This window comes from Schistocerca nitens, chromosome 11, assembly GCF_023898315.1.
Source record: "Schistocerca nitens isolate TAMUIC-IGC-003100 chromosome 11, iqSchNite1.1, whole genome shotgun sequence".
Taxonomy (NCBI): Eukaryota; Metazoa; Arthropoda; class Insecta; order Orthoptera; family Acrididae; genus Schistocerca; species Schistocerca nitens.
Window position 1 is genome coordinate 126,194,668 of NC_064624.1, and position 22,573 is coordinate 126,217,240.

At 44.3% G+C, this 22,573-nt stretch overlaps 1 protein-coding gene across 1 annotated transcript in view; it reads right to left on the bottom strand.

Annotated features, from left to right (window-relative positions):
- The window catches only part of LOC126212702 (uncharacterized), a 901,304-nt gene that overhangs the window by 597,428 nt on the left and 281,303 nt on the right, over positions 1–22,573 (bottom strand). The window lies entirely within an intron of this gene.

The window sequence follows — 22,573 nt, forward strand, 5'->3', positions numbered from 1 at the left end:
TCGTTAATACTGGTCTTTCCCACAATAATTTGAGTTGATCGTGCTCTTGAGGTTGTTTAAAGTAAAACCCTGTAAAGAGTAACCATCAAACGAAAAGCAAGTAGCCATATGTGTAATTTTTCCTTTAAGAATGGTCAGTTTCCTCAACGATTAAAGCACTTAGTAGTAAAGCCGGTTTACAAAAAGGGAGAAAGGGATAATGTACACAATTTTAGACCTATTTCTATGCCTTCATTGCTTGCTAAAGTTATTGAAAAGGCTGTGTATGTAAGGATAATTAATCATTTTGTATCACACGATTTACTATCAAATGTACAGTTCGGGTTTAGAAGTGCTTTAACAATTAAAAATGCTGTATTCTCTTTTCTTTGTGAGGTACTGAATGGATTAAACAAAAGGTTTCGAACGCTAGGCATTTTTTTTATTTAACTAAGGAATTTGATTGTGTTGATTACAAAAGATTGCTCCAGAAGTTGGACCATTACAGAATATGGGGAGTAGCTCACAATTGGTTCATCTCTTACTTCAACAATAGATAACAAAAGGTCATTATTCACAGTGTTGAGAATGGCTGTGATGTGCGGTCTGAGTGGGGTACGATCAAATGGAGTTGCCCCAGGGATCAGTGTTGGGGCCATTCCTGTTCCTTATTTATATAAATGATATGCCCCAATTATTTATTGCACAAGAATCAAACTTTGTACAGATATCATACGCATGTCATATTGAACAGAAAACCTGAAAGTTTTTTTATTTCATGTATACCACCACAGCGTAGTTTGGTAATTTGTCGATAGTTAGCGCTAGTCGAAAACATGGCGAGTTCAGGTGTGGAGCGAGCTTTCTGTGTGTTGGAGTTGAACAAAAACAAGTGTGCTACAGCTGTTCAACGGATGTTCAGAAGCAAGTACGGTAAGAAGCCACCGACAAGGAAGGCCATTTACCACTGGCACAACAAATTCGTTACGAAGGGTTGCTTGTGCCATGCTGGGACGGCTATGGCAAGAATTCGATTACCGTTCTGACAACTGCCGGGTCACTCATGATTCGCATATCCAACGTTTGTAAAAAACCAATTTCTCTTCAAAATGCAATATGTATGACATCTGTACAATGTTTGGTTCTTGTGCAATAAATAAGTGTTCCCCGACTTTATGTACACCCTGTGTTTCTGTTTCCTGATGACACTGTCTTGGTAGTAAAGGATGTTGTGTGCAACATTGGCTCTGTTTCAAATAGTGCAGTTCGTGACCTAAGTTTATGGCTTGTAGAAAATAAACTAACATTAAATCACAGCAACACCCACATTTTACAGTTTCTGACTCACAATTCAACAAAACCCGACGTTTTACAGAACGGGCATATGGTTAGTGAAACTGAACAGTTCAAATTTCTAGGTGTTCAGATAGATAGTAAGCTGTCGTGGAAAGAACACGTTGAGGATCTTGTTGAAAGACTTAATGCTGCCATTTTTACTATTCGAACGGTATCTGAAGTGAGTGATCATTCGACACGAAAATTAGTCTACTTCGCTCATTTTCATTCGTGTATGTCGTATGGTATTATATTTTGAGGTGATTCTTCCCATTCTAAAGGGATATTTTTGGCTCAGAAATGGGCACTTCGGGCAATAAGTGGTGCAAGTTCACTAGTTCACTAGTATGGATATTTTGACATTGGCCTCTCAATATATATGTATTCTTTACTACCGTTTCTTGTCAGCTTATTCCCAAGAATTAGCTGCTTTCTCTCAATTAATAATCGCAGAAATCCAGTCAGCATTTGGATCGCACTTCCTTAACTCTTGTGCATTCATTTTCAATAAGCTACCACTAGAATTCAAAAATATTAGCAGTAATCCACGCGCTTTCAAATCGAAACTGAAGAGTTTACTAATGGGTCACTCCTTCTATTCTGTTGAGGAGTTCCTTCAAAAATTAAGCTGATTCTTATGTTATATTGTTGACTTTATTTACTTAACCTTCTGGCTCGACTCGCTACGGTCGCAGGTTCGAATCCTGCCTCGGGCATGAATGTGTGTGATGTCCTTAGGTTAGTTAGCTTTAAGTAGTTCTAAGTCTAGGGGACTGATGAGCTCAGATGTTAAGTCCCATAGTGCTCAGAGCCATTTGAGCCATTTTATGGCTCGGCTTTTTTTGAATTCATAAACATTTCATTTTATCTGTTATTACTTTTGTGTTGTTGGCTTTGAGCACTTGGGACTTAACTTCTGAGGTCATCAGTCCTCTAGAACTTAGAAGTACTTAAACCTAACTAACCTAAGGACGTCACACACATCCATGCCCGAGGCAGGATTCGAACCTGCGACCGTAGTTTTGTGTTGTAATTTCATGTACTGACGCGTTCCATGAACTTGGAGATTGGCTCCTCAATTTGGTCGTATGGAACTAGATGTGTAAATAAATAAAAAGAACTGAGACTTGAGTGACTATTAAAGACGAGTGGCCAAATTTCATTTTAGGAACTGTAGAGGGTCGCGAATCGGCAACGCCTTAAGAGCTCTGTTGAAGTGTCTAAGTCTGAGGGACCAAAGACGCTGTGGCATGTACTTTGTTTTTTTTTTTTTGTTTTTTTTTCCATTACCCTTCCTGGAGGGAGCAACTAGTTTTGTTGCTGGCAACCGCACATAAGTTACATTTACCTGTATTGAAGTATCTAAAGTTCAAACAAATAAAACTACATACGTTGCAGAAGAGTAAACTAAAATAAAGAATTTTTGTTAGCTGTCCATTTCAGTAGACAGTTTTACAAATGATCTGCGGAAAAAATTCATATTTGGGTCAACATTTGTAAAACTCTAATTCCTCTCTCTCAAACCCTACCCTATTGGGGGATAGGGAGAGTTTTAGTGAATCAAAATTTGTGAAGTAAATAAGTAATTTTTATTTATCCGTGGCCACTTTCCACGCAAAAATGAGAACAAGTATCTTCTTGAATTACAGGGCCAACTACCAAGAATCAAAACAAATGTTTAAGACAAAAAGTACATATTTTTTATGTAGAATGTGATTCTTCAAAAAAAATGGGGGTTCCCATTTGAAGTTGCCCTCCGCCCACCCCCAGGGGGATGGGGTGGCAGGCTAATTTTATCACCAGCAGATGACCCCTCGAAAATAATAAACTTCGGATTCTACACATTTTTTTCGTGTGAAGCTTGTTTTTTCGAGTTATTCTGGTTTGTCAACTTAAAATTTACACCCTGTATAACAGTATGACTTCACCATGCACTTTACTATAATGCAATTTAAATGTTGTCTGTGCTTTTCTAGTCTCATAAATTACGACAATACTTCTTACGAGACACGAAAATTTGTTTCTAATTCTTGTTCTTAATTATTTTTGTCATCTTCAATTGGTTTCTATATAATTCATGAGTAATTAAATCACTGCGTGAATGTGATTGCAATTTTATTGTTTGTTACATTCATTTCTCTATGTGTATGATCGTTTGCTTTCATAAATTGCCTACACGTAGCATCTTTTCCTTAGATATGACGTCATACGTTGTCATCCACATCCTTGCATCATCATCACCGGCGCGCAGTTGGCCCAATGTGGCGTCTACTGAAATAAGATTTACACCCGGCGGCCGAAGTTCCCCGTTTGGGCCTTCCAGGCAACAATTTTTCAAAGAGGGGGCATTAATGGCATGTGGGAAAGTGATGCACCCATCCGGGAAATTGCTGCTCGTGTGGTGGGACGAAGTGTTTCTGCATTGAAACGGTTGTATGTGGAATGGTGAGGGCAGGCCGCAGAACACGACGAAATGGGTCAGGTCGCACCACCGGGAACACCCCCCCCCTCCTCACCCCCCCCCCCAAAAAAAAAGATCGACACCTCATCCGAATAGCATAGCATTGCAGGACAGATCTGCGTCTACCTCGGCTCTGGTGTAACAGTGGCACAGCGTAACACATCGTAATGTGGGGTGACAGTCCGTCGGAATTTATCACAGCTTGGGTTACGTCCGGGTCGTCTATTTCCCCGGCTACCTTTGACGAATGTGCAGAAACATACTAGATGACAATGCTGCATGGAATGATGTCAGTGGGGACAATGATGGCATCAGATAGTGTTTTTGGACGAATTCAGGTTCTGTTTGTTTGAAAATCATGGCCGCATTTTGGTTCACTACAATCACGGGAAGCTGCATCACAGTGCCTGCATTCGCACAAGACGAACTGCACCAACTCGAAGCCTTTCGCTGTGGGGTGCTACTGGGTACAACCACAGATTATAGTTGGTGCGTCTCCGGGACACTGTGACCAGGGTGACCTACGTGAATGACATCCTGTGACCCATAGACACCCCCTTTCTGCACAACATTCCAGACGCTATTTTCCAACAAGACAATGCATACAACAAGTTGCTGCATAAGGACGTTTCTTATTGGTGTCACAGGCACCGGCTCTCCCTGCCTTTGATGAATGTAAAGAACCATGGTAGCCAGCAATGGTGTATGCATGATGGCCGCATTTTGGTTCGCCGCAGGGGGAGTGACATCACAAGACAAACAGCTCCAACACAAGGCCTTATGCCGTGGGATGCTGTTGGGTACAACCACAAATCACAGTTGGTGCGTGTACAGTGCACTCTGTCTAGCGTGACCTATGTGAGTGGCATCCTTCGACCCGTAGCCATAACCTTTCTGCACAACGCCCCACAAGGCATTTTTCAGCAAGACAATGCACGAACACATGTTGCTGCATGAGCACGTGCCTTCTTGGTGTCACAGGGTGTCAGCCTTTTGCCCTAGTCCGCCAGATCAAAAGACTTGTCGCCAATCGAAAATGTGTGATATGGTGAATCGACGGATGCAGCAAAATTGGTTCAAATGGCTCTGAGCACTATGGGACTTAACATCTGAGGTCATCAGTCCCCTAGAACTTAGAACTACTTAAACCTAACTAACACACGTCCATGCCCGAGGCAGGATTCGAACCTGCGACCGTAGCGGTCGCGCGGTTCCAGACTGAAGCGCCCAGAACCGCTCGGCCACAACGACCGGCACGGATGCAGCACTGTGGCCCAATGCCAACCACCACAAACAGACTTTGGAACCAGGCGAATGCACCATGGATGCTACACGTCAGGACGCCATTCGCGCCTTATGTTCGCCGATGCCATCACACATGGAACAAGTTATCAGCGCCCATGGTGGACTATGTACCTACTAGGCAACAGGACAAATGCTGAACTGATGTGACTGAAAGGCTAATCATTTATGGAAAGCATACTGATACACATGTCCCATGAATATGAACGTCCTATGTCTAGTCGTTCAAGGTGTTCTGTTTTTTCTGAACATGAGTGAATATTCCCATACAGGGTGACATTTTAATCATAAGTCACTTGCCCGGCCTCTGTGGATAAATACAATATTGTGTTGTTCAAATGTATGTCAGAAGGAACTTTGCATAGTACGACGCCTATCCGGAAAGTAAGGTCCAATCGCTCACAAAGTGGAAAGCACTGTGAAAATAAAAATGTCAAACAATGGAAAATCCATGATGGAATATAACAATACCAGAGAAGGAAAGTTGCTACTCACCATATAGCGGAGATGTTGAGTCATGATAAGCACAACAAAAAGATTCACACAATTATAGCTTTCGGCCATTAACGTCTTTGTCAGCATTAGACACACATACACACATGCACACACAGACTCACGCAGACGCAACTTGCACACACATCTGCAATCTCAGAGAACTGAAACCACACTGCAAGCAGCAGCACCATTGCATGATGGGAGTGGCGACTGGGTGGGGGTAAGTTGCGTTTCCTGTCAGTATCATATTTGAGACTATTGTATTCCTTTTTGCCTGCTTCATTCACTGCATTTTTATATTTTCTCCTTTCATCAATTAAATTCAATATTTCTTCTGGTACCCAAGGATTTCTATTAGCCCTCGTCTTTTTACCTACTTCATCGTCTGCTGCTTTCACTACTTCATCCCTCAGAGCTACCCATTCATCTTCTACTGTATTTCTTTCCCCCATTCCTGTCAATTGTTCCCTTATGCTCTCCCTGAAACTCTCTACAACCTCTGGTTCTTTCAGTTTATACAGGTCCCATCTCCTTAAATTCCCACCTTTTTGCAGTTTCTTCAGTTTCAATATGCAGTTCATAACCAAGAGATTGTGGTCAGAATCCATATCTGCCCCTGGAAATGTCTTACAATTTAAAACCTGGTTCCTAAATCTCTGTCTTACCATTATATAATCTATCTGATACCTTTTAGTATCTCCAGGATTCTTCCAGGTATACAACCTTCTTTTATGATTCTTGAACCAAGTGTTAGCTATGATTAAGTTATGCTCTGTGCAAAATTCTACAAGGCGGCTTCCTCTTTCATTTCTTCAAATGGCTCTGAGCACTATGGGACTTAACATCAATGGTCATCAGTCCCCTAGAACTTAGAACTAATTAAACCTAACTAACCTAATGACATCACACAACACCCAGCCATCACAAGGCAGAGAAAATCCCTGACCCCGCCGGGAATCGAACCCGGGCGTGGGAAGCGAGAACGCTACCGCACGACCACGAGATGCGGGCTTTCATTTCTTCCCCCCAATCCATATTCACCTACTATGTTTCCTTCTCTCCCTTTTCCTACTGACGAATTCCAGTCACCAATGACTATTAAATTTTCGTCTCCCTTCACTACCTGAATAATTTCTTTTATCTCGTCATACATTTCATCAATTTCTTCATCATCTGCAGAGCTAGTTGGCATATAAACTTGTACTACTGTAGTAGGTGTGGGCTTCGTGTCTATCTTGGCCACAATAATGCGTTCACTACGCTGTTTGTAGTAGCTAACCAGCACTCCTATTTTTTTATTCATTATTAAACCTACTCCTGCATTACCCGTATTTGATTTTGTATTTATAACCCTGTAATCACCTGACCAAAAGTCTTGTTCCTCCTGCCACCGAACTTCACTAATTCCCACTATATCTAACCTTAACCTATCCATTTCCCTTTTTAAATTTTCTAACCTACCTGCCCGATTAAGGGATCTGACATTCCACGCTCCGATCCGTAGAACGCCAGTTTTCTTTCTCCTGATAACGACGTCCTCCTGAGTAGTCTCCTCCCGGAGATCCGAATGGGGGACTATTTTACCTCCGGAATATTTTACCCAAGAGGACGCCATCATCATTTAATCACACAGTAAAGCTGCATGTCCTCGGGAAAAATTACGGCTGTAGTTTCCCCTTGCTTTCAGCAATACCTGCTTCTTTTGGGATTGGAATTATTATATTCTTCTTGAAGTCTGAGGGTTTTCACCTGTCTCGTACATCTTGCTCACCAGATGGTAGAGTTTTGTTAGGCCTGGCTCTCCCAAGGCAGTCAGTAGTTCTAATGGAATGTTGTCTACTGCCAGGGCCTTGTTTCAGGTTAGGTCTTTCAGTGCTCTGTCAAACTCTTCACGCAGTATCTCCTATTTCATCTTCATCTACATCCTCTTCCATTTCCATAATATTGACCTCAAATACATCGCCCTTGTATAGACCCTCTATATACTCCTTCCACCTTTCTGCTTTCCCTTATTTGCTTAGAACTAGGTTTCCATCGGTGCTCTTGATATTCATGCAAGTGGTTCTCCTTTCTCGAAAGGTCTCCTTAATTTTCCTGTAGGCAGTATCTATCTTAACCCTAGTGAGATAAGCCTCTACATCCTTAAATTTGTCCTCCAGCCATCCCTGCTTGGCCATTTTGCACTTCCTGTCGATCTCATTTTTGAGACGTTTCTATTCCTTTTTGCCTGCTTCATTTACTGCATTTACGTCAAATAGTAAACGCATTAATTGATCTGTTAAATACGCACACTTTTAAAGCTGATTTTAAGTGGGAATTACGATCTCCATAGAATCACGGGCTTACTGGTATGATGTAACACGTTATTGTAGTTCCGATTCTACGATCACCAGAGGTAACCATCAATAACACGCAGCTAATCGAACAATCGCAATGTGAGCAGAACTTATTTACGTTCAAATACGAATCGAATGCGAAGATTTTTTTCTTTGTATAGGATCGCAACATTTCTCCCCCTGCGAGAATTAATGCCTACAGGTCGTACCTGGTATAAAAATGTTAAGACCTGGTGCATTACATTCTCTCATGTGAATGATGCGCGCTCTTTCAAACTCACTCATTTGACGGTACGGTTCGCGCGTTGTATACGAGGCATCGTGCATGTCTGCTCGAGTCGGACTGATCCAATGTTGCGACACGATATCGGTGTTGACTTTGACCCGCGCACCGACGTGGTTCAAATACTAATCATTTCTGGAGAACATACTAATGTACTTGTCCTGTGAACATGAACGTCCTATTTATATTCGTTCGAGGTGTTCTGTTTCTTCTGAACATAAGTGTACATAATGAATGTACGAGTCAAGGTTGTAGACACGTGGTTGACGACATATGGAAGATTGTGTACAGGGTGGTCCATTGATAGTGACCGGGCCAAATATCTCACGAAATAAGCGTCAAACGAAAAAACTACAAAGAAGTAAACTCGTCTACCTTGAAGGGGGAAACCAGATGGCGCTATGGTTGGCCCGCTAGATGACGCTGCCATAGGTCAAACGGATGTCAACTGCGTTTTTGTAAATAGGAACCCCCTTTTTTATTACACATTCGTGTAGTACGTAAAGAAATATGAATATTTCAGTTGGACCACTTTTGCGGAAAAGGTCGATATCTACATCTACATCTACATTTATACTCCGCAAGCCACCCAACGGTGTGTGGCAGAGGGCACTTTACGTGCCACTGTCATTACCTCCCTTTCCTGTTCCAGTCGCGTATGGTTCGCGGGAAGAACGACTGTCTGAAAGCCTCCGTGCGCGCTCTAATCTCTCTAATTTTACTTTCGTGATCTCCTCGGGAGGTATAAGTAGGGGGAAGCAATATATTCGATACCTCATCCAGAAACGCACCCTCTCGAAACCTGGCGAGCAAGCTACACCGCGATGCAGAGCGCCTCTCTTGCAGAGTCTGCCACTCGAGTTTGCTAAACATCTCCGTAACGTTATCACGGTTACCAAATAACCCTGTGACGAAACGCGCCGCTCTTCTTTGGATCTTCTCTATCTCCTCCGTCAACCCGATCTGGTACGGATCCCACACTGATGAGCAATACTCGAGTATAGGTCGAACGAGTGTTTTGTAAGCCACCTCCTTTGTTGATGGACTACATTTTCTAAGGACTCTCCCAATGAATGTCAACCTGGCACCCGCCTTACCAACAATTAATTTTATATGATCATTCCACTTCAAATCATTCCGCACGCATACTCCCAGATATTTTACAGAAGTAACTGCTACCAGATTTTGTTCCGCTATTATGTAATCATACAATAAAGGATCCTTCTTTCTATGTATTCGCAATACATTACATTTGTCTATGTTAAGGGACAGTTGCCACTCCCTGCACAAAGTGCCTATCCGCTATCGTGTTGATGTATGGCTATTGTGTTCAAAATGCCCAACGGATGTGTGCTATGTATGCTGCTCGGTATCCTGGACGACATCATCCAAGTGTCCGGACCGTTCGCCGGATAGTTACGTTATTTAAGGAAACAGGAAGTGTTCAGCCACAACAACCACGACCAGCAACAAATGATGATGCCCAAGTAGATGTTTTGGCTGCTGTCGCGGCTAATACGCACATCAGTAGCAGACAAACTGCGGGAGAATAGAGAATCTCAAATAGATCGCTGATGAGAATGCTACATCAACATCGATTGCACCCGTACCATACTTCTATGCACCAGGAATTGCATGCCACTGGGCACAAGAGAAATTACGGGACGATGACAGATTTTTTCCACGCGTTCTATTTATCACCGAAGCGTCATTCACCAACAGCGGTAGCGTAAACCGGCATAATATGCGCTATTGGGCAACGGAAAATCCACGATGGCTGCGACAAGTGGAACATCAGCAACCTTGGCGGGTTAATGTATGGTGCGGCATTATGAGAGGAAGGATAATTGGCCCCCGTTTTATCGACGGCAATCTAAATGGTGCAATGTATCCTGATTTCCTACGCAATGTTCTACCGATGTTTCTACAAGATGTTTCAGTGCATGACAGAATAGCATATTTCATGACAGGTGGATTGGTCGTCGAAGCACCGTACCGTGGCCCGCACGTTCACCGGATCTGACGTCCCCGGATTTCTTTCTGTGGGGAAAGTTGAAGGATATTTGCTATCGTGATCCACCGACAACGCCTAACAACATGCGTCAGCGCATTGTCAATGCATGTGCGAACATTTACGGAAGGCGAACTACTCGCTGTTGGGAGCAATGTCGTAACACGTATTGCCAAATGCATTGAGGTTGACGGACATCATTCTGAGCATTTATTGTATTAATATGGTGTTAACATGTAATCACGCTGTAACAGCATGCGTTCTCAGAAATGATAAGTTCACAAAGGTAGTTGTATCACATTGGAACAAGGGAAATAAAATGTTCAAGCGTACCTACGTTCTGTATTTTAATTTAAAAAACCTACCTGTTACCAACTGTTCGTGTAAAATTGTGAGGCATATGTTTGTGACTATTATACCGCCATCTGTCACAAAGCGAAAAAAGTGGTCCAACTAAAACATTCATATTTCTTTACGTACTTCACGAAAATGTAATAAAAGTGGGGGTTCCTATTTTAAAAAAAAACGCAGTTGATATCAGTTTGAGCTATGGCAGTGCCATCTAGCGGGCCAACCATAGCGCCATCTGGTTTCCCCCTGAAAGCTAGACAAGTTTCGTTCATAGTAGTTTTTTGGTTTAATCGAGCCGTGGGTATCGTTCTGACAGCCTAATGGCAAGGTGACCTCTCGGGATAAGCGCGATACCCGGGTTCGAGTCCCGTCCGGCACAAATATTCACTGTCGTCATTAGCTGATGGTTGTCCATATTGGCAACTGTCAGTACATTTGATGTATCCTGAACAATGTGTCGTACAATGGTATAATTTCCTCGTAGCTACTGAATGGCGGGTCGCATTGTGACATAGTTGTGCAAGTACATTCTCCGATAGATGCGGATAATGTCTGCGAAATGTGTTGCCAATGTCGTTGGGTAATAATGAGCTAATAAGTTAAAAAGGCACGCCTGATACTTACGTTCTACTGCAAGAACAGCGAAAATGTAGTACGCCATAAACTTCTTCAAAAATGGTTCAAATGGCTCTCAGCACTATAGGAGTTAACATCTGACGTCATTAGTCCCCTAGAACTTAGAACTACTTAAACCTAAATAACCTAAAGACATCACACACATCCTAGAACCGTTCGGCCACAGGAGCCAGCCGCAACTTTTTTTTTGCATTATTTATTAAGGCCGGGTGGCGGGGGTGGGTGGGCGGGAGGGGGGGGGAGGGGGCGGGAAGGGTGCAGGGTTGTGGTAGCGCTATCAGCCAAAACACGGTTCGTAAAAACTTGAAATAATGTATAAATTTTGGTTGAAATGATTCAAATGTCTCTGAACACTATGGGACTTAACATCTGTGGTCATCAGTCCCCTAGAACTTAGAACTAATTAAACCTAACTAACCTAAGGACATCACACACATCCGTGCCCGAGGCAGGATTCGAACCCACGACCGTAGCGGTCGCGCGGTTCCAGACTGATGCGCCTAGAACCGCTCGGTCACACCGGCCGGCTATAAATTTTTCTGGAAGACGCTAGCTCCTCTCTTGGTCAAACACTCGATGAATATAATCCGGGTAATTTGCGCGCCATGCCTCGAGACATACAGCCCGTTTCCGTGGTGATGTCACAAACTTCCAGGGATGACGGACAAGGCTAAATATAAGAGTATGAGGTGAAGGACCCTCTTCCGGATCGACAGAGTGGAAAGTTACAGGCGAAAGTCATTGTGATACCTCTCACGTGTAATCGGTTCTGTTGTTATTAAAATTCTAGGGCAGCCTTCGACACTCGCGGAAGGCGCATCCCATCCCTGGTGTCCAGCGGGGGGCTGGCGCGAGCCGACCGGCGTATGGTCTGTGCGGGGTGTCGCAGTGTCGTGCTGGAGGGCGCCACTGGTAGCGATGTGAGCTTCCTCGCCTCGTTGTATCTTCCCTTTGAACCAGTGTCAAGACATTCTCACACAGAATGCGTTTCTCATCGTGAAGCGCACCAGCATGGTTTCAATCATAGCTAGTGGACTTACTGAACCGAGGTATGATATTTCAGACAAAACGTGTGACTCTTCACGATTTGCGACTTGTATTATCACGTCGAGAGAAAAAGGTGGCAGTGCGGACAATGGACTCTACAATGCACACCTTAAGGACTATGGGCACTTTATCTTCGCTGCTACGAAACACAACTGTTCTAGAGAGCACGTGGTCATAGCTTTTAAGACATGTATTTTAGACTCACATTTGCTGAACACTTTTCTTGTTGTGGTCCCTACTATCTACTTGGCTGCTGTAATCGTGTGTGCCGTTTATGCTCACAAGGGAACCTCCCCATCGCACCCCCCTCAGATTTAGCTATGAGTTGGCACAGTGGACAGGCCTTGAAAAACTGAACACAGATCAATCGAGAAAACAGGAAGAAGTTGTGTGGAACTATGAAAAAAATAAGCAAAATATACAAACTGAGTAGTCCATGCACAAGATAGGCAACATCAAGGACAATCTGAGCTCAGGAGCGCCGTGGTCCTGTGGTTAGCGTGAGCAGTTGAGAAACGAGAGGTCGTTGGTTCAAGTCTTCCCTCGAGTGAGAAGTTTAATTTCTTTATTTTCGCAAATTTATGATCTATCCGTTCGTTCATTGACGTCTGTGTTCACTGTAATAAGTTTAGTGTCTGTGTTTTGCGACCGCACCGCAAAACCGTGCGATTAGTAGACGAAAGGACGTGCCTCCCCAATGGGAACCGAAAACATTTGATCGCAAGGTCATAGGTCAACCGATTCTTCCACAGGAAAACACGTCTGATACATTCTATACGACACTGGTGACGGCATGTGCGCCACATGACAGGAATATGTTGACGACCCACCTAACTTGTACACTTCGGCGAATGGGTAAAAAGATTCTTCTATCTTGTCCGATTTAGGTTTTCTTGTGGATGTGATAATCACTCCCAAAAAACTGATAAAAACATACGCGTTTATCACATAAACTGAAAATAAAAAATTAAACCTAGAGAAGACTTGAACCAAGGACCTCTCCCTCCGCAGCTGCTCACGCTAACCATGGAACCACGGCGCTCCTGAGCTCACACTGTCCTTGATGCTGCCTATCTTGCGCATGGTCTACTCAGTTTGTATATTTTACTTATTTTTTTTCATAGTTCCACACAACTTCTTCCTGTTTTCTCGATTGATCTGTGTTCAGTTTTTCAAGGCCTGTCCACTGTGCCAACTTATAACTACATCTGAGGGGGGGGGGGGGGGGGGAGGTTCCCCTGTCAGTATATCGGTGCTCCACGGTCGTGATACTTTGACCAATGTATGCCATACCACAGCTACAAGGAAAGCGACATACACCCGCATTAAGCAAACAAACATCATCCTTATCAGAACCCAAAATCACTCTAAATTTCGATACCTAGATATGAACACGCACGTGCAGCTGTTGGAGCAGTGTTATTAAGGAGGCAGTTGAGATTAAATTAGCGAGAAACCTTGTAAACAGGGAGGGAGGTTTTCGTTTAAACACTGCTCTCTGCCTTGTCAAAAAACAGAGGGACAGAGTCAATGTTACCTCATCTGCTAGTTCGTAGTCTTTCCGTATTGATGGCTCTGACTTTGGTCATATTTGGTGGCACTAGTGTTCAGTGCGTGTGTGTGTGTGTGTGTGTGTGTGTGTGTGTGTGTGTGTAATCCTTCCTGAATTACTCCAAGAACCGAGGTTTTAAATTTTTTGTGCGCCGCCTCTCCATTGCAGTTTGTGCCTTGAAACGAGCGGGGTGCACTCCCGCCGAAATATCGGCGCTCGCTGTAAATACACTCCTGGAAATTGAAATAAGAACACCGTGAATTCATTGTCCCAGGAAGGGGAAATTTTATTGACACATTCCTGGGGTCAGATACATCACATGATCACACTGACAGAACCACAGGCACATAGACACAGGCAACAGAGCATGCACAATGTCGGCACTAGTACAGTGTATATCCACCTTTCGCAGCAATGCAGGCTGCTATTCTCCCATGGAGACGATCGTAGAGATGCTGGATGTAGTCCTGTGGAACGGCTTGCCATGCCATTTCCACCTGGCGCCTCAGTTGGACCAGCGTTCGTGCTGGACGTGCAGACCGCGTGAGACGACGCTTCATCCAGTCCCAAACATGCTCAATGGGGGACAGATCCGGAGATCTTGCTGGCCAGGGTAGTTGACTTACACCTTCTAGAGCACGTTGGGTGGCACGGGATACATGCGGACGTGCATTGTCCTGTTGGAACAGCAAGTTCTCTTGCCGGTCTAGGAATGGTAGAACGATGGGTTCGATGACGGTTTGGATGTACCGTGCACTATTCAGTGTCCCCTCGACGATCACTAGTGGTGTACGGCCAATGTAGGAGATCGCTCCCCACACCGTGATGCCGGGTGTTGGCCCTGTGTGCCTCGGTCGTATGCAGTCCTGATTGTGGCGCTCACCTGCACGGCGCCAAACACGCATACGACCATCATTGGCACCAAGGCAGAAGCGACTCTCATCGCTGAAGACGACACGTCTCCATTCGTCCCTCCATTCACGCCTGTCGCGACACCACTGGAGGCGGGCTGCACGATGTTGGGGCGTGAGCGGAAGACGGCCTAACGGTGTGCGGGACCGTAGCCCAGCTTCATGGAGACGGTTGCGAATGGTCCTCGCCGATACCCCAGGAGCAACAGTGTCCCTAATTTGCTGGGAAGTGGCGGTGCGGCCCCCTACGGCACTGCGTAGGATCCTACGGTCTTGGCGTGCATCCGTGCGTCGCTGCGGTCCGGTCCCAGGTCGACGGGCACGTGCACCTTCCGCCGACCACTGGCGACAACATCGATGTACTGTGGAGACCTCACGCCCCACGTGTTGAGCAATTCGGCGGTACGTCCACCCGGCCTCCCGCATGCCCACTATACGCCCTCGCTCAAAGTCCCTCAACTGCGCATACGGTTCACGTCCACGCTGTCGCGACATGCTACCAGTGTTAAAGACTGCGATGGAGCTCCGCATGCCAGGGCAAACTGGCTGACACTGACGGCGGCGGTGCACAAATGCTGCGCAGCTAGCGCCATTCGGCGGCCAACACCGCGGTTCCTGGTGTGTCCGCTGTGCCGTGCGTGTGATCATTGCTTGTACAGCCCTCTCGCAGTGTCTGGAGCAAGTATGGTGGGTCTGACACACCGGTGTCAATGTGTTCTTTTTTCCATTTCCAGGAGTGTATATCCTCGCTGCATTCCTGTAAGTTGTTAGAAAATTGTAACGCCAGGAAAACCTCAGGTCTCACATAGAAGCAGTTTTACGTAAAATGACAGGTACTGAGCCACTAACAATCGCTTCTGAGAACGAAGACTGACATCCATGGACCGTTCCTGAACTCGGTGTCGATACATGTTCCTTACCTACACTATGTGATCAAAACTATCCGGACTTCCAGGTTCGTGGCGCCGTCCAATGGTAATGCTGGAATTCAATATGGTGTTGGCCCACCCTTAGCCTTGATGACAGCTACCAGGCATACGTTCAGTCAGGTGCTGGAAGGTTTCTTGGGGAATGGCAGCCCATTCTTCACGGAGTGCTGCACTGAGAAGAGGTATCGATGTCGGTTGGTGAGGCCTGGCACGAAGTCGGCGTTCCAAAACGTCCCAAAGGTGTTCTGTAGGATTCAGGTCAGGAGTCTGTGCACGGCAGTCCATTATAGGGATCTTACTGTCGCGTAACCACTCCGCCACAGGCCGCGCATTATGAACAGGTGCTGGATCGTGTTGAAAGATGCAATCGCCATCCCTGAATTGCTCTTCAACAGTGGGAAGCAAGAAGGTGCTTAAAACATCAATGTAGGCCTGTGCTGTGATAGTGCCACGCAAAACATCAAAGGGTACAAGCCCCTTCCGTGAAAAACACGACCACACCATAACACCCCCGCCTATGAATTTTACTGTTGGCATTAGACACGCTGTGAGGTGATGTTCACCGGGCATTCGCCATACCCACACCCTGCCATCGGATCGCCACATTATGTATGGTGATTCCTCACTACACACAACGTTTTTCCACTGTTGAATCGTCCAATGTTTACGCTCCTTACACCAAGCGATGCGTCGTTTGGCATTTACCGATGTGATGTGTGGCTTATGAGCACCCGCTCGACCGTGAAATCCAAGTTTTCTCATCTCCTGCCTAACTGTCATAGCACTTGAAGTGTATCCTGATGCAGTTTGGAATTCCTGTGTCATGGTCTGGATGGGTGTCTGCCTATTACACCTTACGACCCTCTTCAACTGTCGGCGGTCTCTATCAGTAAACATTCGAGGTCGGCCTGTACGCTTTTTTGTGCTGTAAATATCCCTTCACGTTTCCACTTCACTATCACATCGGAAACAGCGGACATAGGGATTGTTAGACAGAGACGTATGACACAAGTGAAACCCAATCACCTGACCACGTTCGAAGTCCGTGAGTTCCACGGAGCGCCCCATTCTGCTCTCTCACGATGTCTAATGACTACTGAGGTCGCTGATATGGAGTACCTGGCATCAGGTGGCAGCACAATGCGCCTAATATGAAAAACGTATATTTTTGGGGGTGCTCGGATACTTTTGATCACATAGTGTATCTTTTGCGTGTAATATACTTACAAATTAACAATTTTCGGATTTTTTTCCTTTACTTGTACTCTGAGACCTTACTCCTTGCCAAATTTCATCAATGTAAATCACCGGGAAATATCCTATAGTTTTGATTGAGGTAGTGAGTATCAAAAAACGTGACATAAATCACCATAGCTTCCGGTTTCAGTGAGTTAGATGTTTACATTTACTACATCGCCAAAGGGCCGTAGATCACAGTATGTGACACAGATTTCAACTTGATACGTTTACGCATTCTTGAGAAAAACGGGGCTTAACAGACAGACGAAAACGATAGTGTCAGACAAGAAACGAAAAAAAAATTTCATGTGATGTAATTACTAATGTACAGTCTTGGGATCTTTTCCTTAGTATTGTGAAACATTCCTTTCTGCGAAATTTCATCATTGTAGGCCAACGGGAAGTACGCTATAGGTTTTGATGAGTCACAAGTTTGTTTGCGTGGCTATCAGCTGCAGTGTGTATCATTTATTCCAGACGCGTTTCGCCTTTTACTTTAAGGATCTTCAGTAGAATAGCGATTCCCGGTTTTGGCTGGGGTCTGCGTTTTCTCTCACCGGGCCACATGTTGTAAGCGGCACTATATCTTTACTTACGAAACATAAGTACGGTTTCATTTTAGGAATTTTTTGCCTCACAGTTTTCATATTGTTTGCCTCATTACTGTGGAACACTATTAGTCTTGTGTCATCAGTTGTAGGTATTTTACCGAAACCTGTGATTTAAAGTCGTAACTACTGTGTGTTCACTTTATGACTCATGCTGCTTGGTTTGTTTACGTACATGTCCCCAACCTCTTACACACACACACACACACACACACACACACACACACACACACACACACACACACACAGAAATTATGTTGGTTCTCAGTATAAGCTTCGTAAGGAAGGCGACATGTACGTAAACAAACCGGACAGGATAACACAAGTGAACACGAAGTACTTTTCGGTAAAATATCTACAACTAGTGACAGAAGATTAATAGCGCTCCAAAGTGTGTTGTTGTTTTTAATGTTTTCGTTACTCTTGTATGTTGTTGTTGTGGTCTTCAGTCCTGAGACTGGTTTGATGCAGCTCTCCAAGCTATCCTGTGCAAGCTTTTTCGTCTCCCATTACCTACTGCAGCCTACATCCTTCTGAATCTGCTCAGTGTATTCATCTCTTGGTCTCCCTCTACGAATTTTACCCTCCACGATGCCCTCCAATACTAAATTGGCGATCCCTTGATGCCTCAGAACATGTCCTACCAACCGATCCCATCTCCTACTCAAGTTGTGCCACAAATTTCTCGCCTCCCAAATTCTGTTCAATACCTCCTCATCAGTTATGTGATCTACCTATCTATTCTTCAGCATTCTTCTGTAGCACCCATTTCGAAAGCTTCTATTCTCTTCCTGTCCGAACTATTTATCGTCCACGTTTCACTTCCATACATCGGTACACTCCATACAAATACTTTCAGAAACGATTTCCTGACGCTAAAATCTATACTCGATGTTAACAATTTTCTCTTCTTCAGAAACGCTTTCCTTGCCGTTGCCAGTCTACATTTTATATCCTCTCTACTTCGACCACCATCGGTTATTTTGCTCCCCAATTACCAAACTCCTTTACTACTTTAAGCGTCTCATTTCCTAATCTAATTCCCTCAGTATCGCCCGATTTAATTCGACTACAGTCCATTATCCTCGTTTTGCTTTTGTTGATGTTCATCTTATATCCTCCTTTCAAGACACTGTCTATTCCGTTCAACCGCTCTTCCAAGTCCTTTGCTGTCTCTGACAGAAGTACAATGCCATTGGCGAACCTCAAAGTTTTTATGTCTTCTCCATGGATTTTAATACCTACTCCGAATTTTTCTTTTGTTTCCTTTACTGCTTGCTCAACTTACAGATTGAATAAAATCGGGGACAGGCTACACCCCTGTCTTACTCCCTTCCCAACCACTGCTTCCCTTTCGTGTCCCTCGACTCTTATAACTGCCATCTGGTTTCTGTACAAATTGTAAATAGCCTTTCGCTCAATGTATTTTACTCCTGCCACCTTTAGAATTTTAAAGAGAGTATTCCAGTCAACATTGTCAAAAGCTTTCTCTAAGTCTACAAATGCTAGAAACATAGGTTTGCCTTTTCTTAATCTTTCTTCTAAGATAAGTCGTAAGATTAGTATTGCCTCACGTGTTCCAACATTTCTACGGAATCCAAACTGATCTTCCCCAAGGTCGGCTTCTACCAGTTTTTCCATTCGTCTGTAAAGAATTAGTATTTTACAGCCGTGGCTTATTAAACGAATAGTTCGGTAGTTCTCACATCTGTCAACACCTGCTTCCTTTGGGATTGGAATTATTATATTCTTCTTGAAGTCTGAGTGTATTTAGCCTCTCTCATACATCCTGCTCACCAGATGGTAGAGTTTTGTCAGGGCTGGCTCTCCCACGGCTATCTGTAGTTCTAATGGAATGTTGTCTACTCCCGGGGCCTTGTTTCGACTCAACTCTTTCAGTGCTATACCCGTGGTCTATGGGTAGCGTCTTTGATTCATAATCAAAAACGTCTTCGGTCCCGGGTTCGATCCCCGCCACTGCCTAAATTTTGATAAATAATCAGCATTGGCGGCCGAAGACTTCCGGCATAAGAAGTCAGCCTCATTCTGCCAACGACCTTGTCAAAGAGGGCGGAGGTGCGGATAGAGGTTCAGGGCACTCTCTTGTCCTAGGGGTGGGAAATTGCCCCTAAAGGCGGAAGAATCAGCAATGATCAACGACATGAGGATGCACAAGGCAATGGAAACCACTGCATTAAAAACACGTAACGTGTATCCACAGGACATGTGGCCTGTAATTGAAGAAGTGTCATGATGATCTCTCCATTGGCAAAAGTTTCCGGAATCTCCGGGAGGGGACTGCCAAGGGGGAGGTTACCATGAGAAAAAGATTGAATAATCAACGAAAGGATAACGTTCTACGAGTCGGGGCGTGGAATGTCAGAAGCTTGAACGTGGTAGGGAAACTAGAAAATCTGAAAAGGGAAATGCAAAGGATCAATCTAGATATAGTAGGGATCAGTGAAGTGAAGTGGAAGGAAGACAAGGATTTCTGGTCAGATGAGTATCGGGTAATATCAACAGCAGCAGAAAATGGTATAACAGGTGTAGGATTCGTTATGAATAGGAAGGTAGGGCAGAGGGTGTGTTACTGTGAACAGTTCAGTGACCGGGTTGTTCTAATCAGAATCGACAGCAGACCAACACCGACAACGATAGTTCAGGTATACATGCCGACGTCGCAAGCTGAAGATGAACAGATAGAGAAAGTTCAAATGGCTCTGAGCACTATGGGACTCAACTGCTGTGGTCATAAGTCCCCTAGAACTTAGAACTACTTAAACCGAACTAACCTAAGGACAGCACACAACACCCAGCCATCACGAGGCAGAGAAAATCCCTGACCCCGCCGGGAATCGAACCCGGGAACCCGGGCGTGGGAAGCGAGAACGCTACCGCACGACCACGAGATGCGGGCGATAGAGAAAGTGTATGAGGATATTGAAAGGGTAATGCAGTATGTAAAGGGGGACAAAAATCTAATAGTCGTGGGCGACTGGAATGCAGTTGTAGGGGAAGGAGTAGAAGAAAAGGTTACAGGAGAATATGGGCTTGGGACAAGGAATGAAAGAGGAGAAAGACTATTTGAGTTCTGTAACAAGTTTCAGATAGTAATAGCGAATACCCTATTCAAGAATCACAAGAGGAGGAGGTATACGTGGAAAAAGCCGGGAGATACGGGAAGATTTCAATTAGATTACATCATGGTCAGACAGAGATTCCGAAATCAGATACTGGATTGTAAGGCGTACCCAGGAGTAGATATAGACTCAGATCACAATATAGTAGTGATGAAGAGTAGGCTGAAGTTCAAGACATTAGTCAGGAAGAATCAATACGCAAAGAAGTGGGATACGGAAGTACTAAGGAATGACGAGATACGTTTGAAGTTCTCTAACGCTATAGATACAGCAATAAGGAATAGCGCAGTAGGCAGTACAGTTGAAGAGGAATGGACATCTCTAAAAAGGGCCATCACAGAAGTTGGGAAGGAAAACATAGGTACAAAGAAGGTAGCTGCGAAGAAACCATGGGTAACAGAAGAAATACTTCAGTTGATTGATGAAAGGAGGAAGTACAAACATGTTCCGGGAAAATCAGGAATACAGAAATACAAGTCGCTGAGGAATGAAATAAATAGGAAGTGCAGGGAAGCTAAGACGAAATGGCTGCAGGAAAAATGTGAAGACATCGAAAAAGATATGAGTGTCGGAAGGACAGACTCAGCATACAGTAAAGTCAAAACAACCTTTGGTGACATTAAAAGCAACGGTGGTAACATTAAGAGTGCAACGGTAATTCCACTGTTAAATGCAGAGCAGAGAGGAGATAGGTGGAAAGAATACATTGAAAGCCTCTATGAGGGTGAAGATTGGTCTGATGTGATAGAAGAAGAAACAGGAGTCGATTTAGAAGAGATAGGGGATCCAGTATTAGAATCGGAATTTAAAAGAGCTTTGGAGGACTTACGGTCAAATAAGGCAGAAGGGATAGATAACATTCCATCAGAATTTCTAAAATCATTTGGGGAAGTGGCAACAAAACGACTATTCACGTTGGTGTGTAGAATATATGAGTCTGGCGATATACCATCTGACTTTCGGAAAAGCATCATCCACACAATTCCGAAGACGGCAAGAGCTGACAAGTGCGAGAATTATCGCACAATCAGCTTAACAGCTCATGCATCGAAGCTGCTTACAAGAATGATATACAGAAGAATGGAAAAGAAAATTGAGAATGCGCTAGGTGACGATCAGTTTGGCTTTAGGAAAAGTAAAGGGACGAGGGAGGCAATTCTGACGTTACGGCTAATAATGGAAGCAAGGCTACAGAAAAATCAAGACACTTTCATAGGATTTGTCGACCTGGAGAAAGCGTTCGACAATATAAAACGGTGCAAGCTGTTCGAGATTCTGAAAAAAGTAGGGGTAAGCTATAGGGAGAGACGGGTCATATACAATATGTACAACAACCAAGAGGGAATTCCCTCGGCATCAGCCGACATAATTCGACTACATTCCATTATCCTCGTTTTTCTTTTGTTGATATTCATCTTATATCCTCCTTAGTGTCCATTCCGTTCAACTGCTCTTCCAAGTCCTTTGATGTGTCTCTGACAGTATTACAATGTCATCAGCGAACCTCAAAGTTTTCATTTCTTCTCCACGGGTTTTAATACCTACTCCGAATTTTTCTTTTGTTTCCTTTACTGCTTGCTCAATATACAGACTGAATAACATCGGGGAGAGGCTACAACCCTGTCTCACTCCCTTCTCAACCACTGCTTCCCTTTCATGTCCCTCGACTCTTATAACTGCCATCTGGTTTCTGTACAAATTGTAAATAGCCTTTCGCTCCCTGTATTTTACCACTGCCACTTTCAGAATTTGAAAGAGAGTATCCCAGTCAACACTGTCGAAAGCTTTCTCTAAGTCTACAAATGCTAGAAACGTAGGTTTGCCTTTTGTCTAACGACGGTGTGGCCCCCTTAAGGGGCCGGTACTGTAGGACTTCCGTCAATCACATCAGCCAAGCCAAATCTTACAGGTAAGGTTTTATTTTTCTTCCCAACAGGAACATCATTTTTATACTTTGT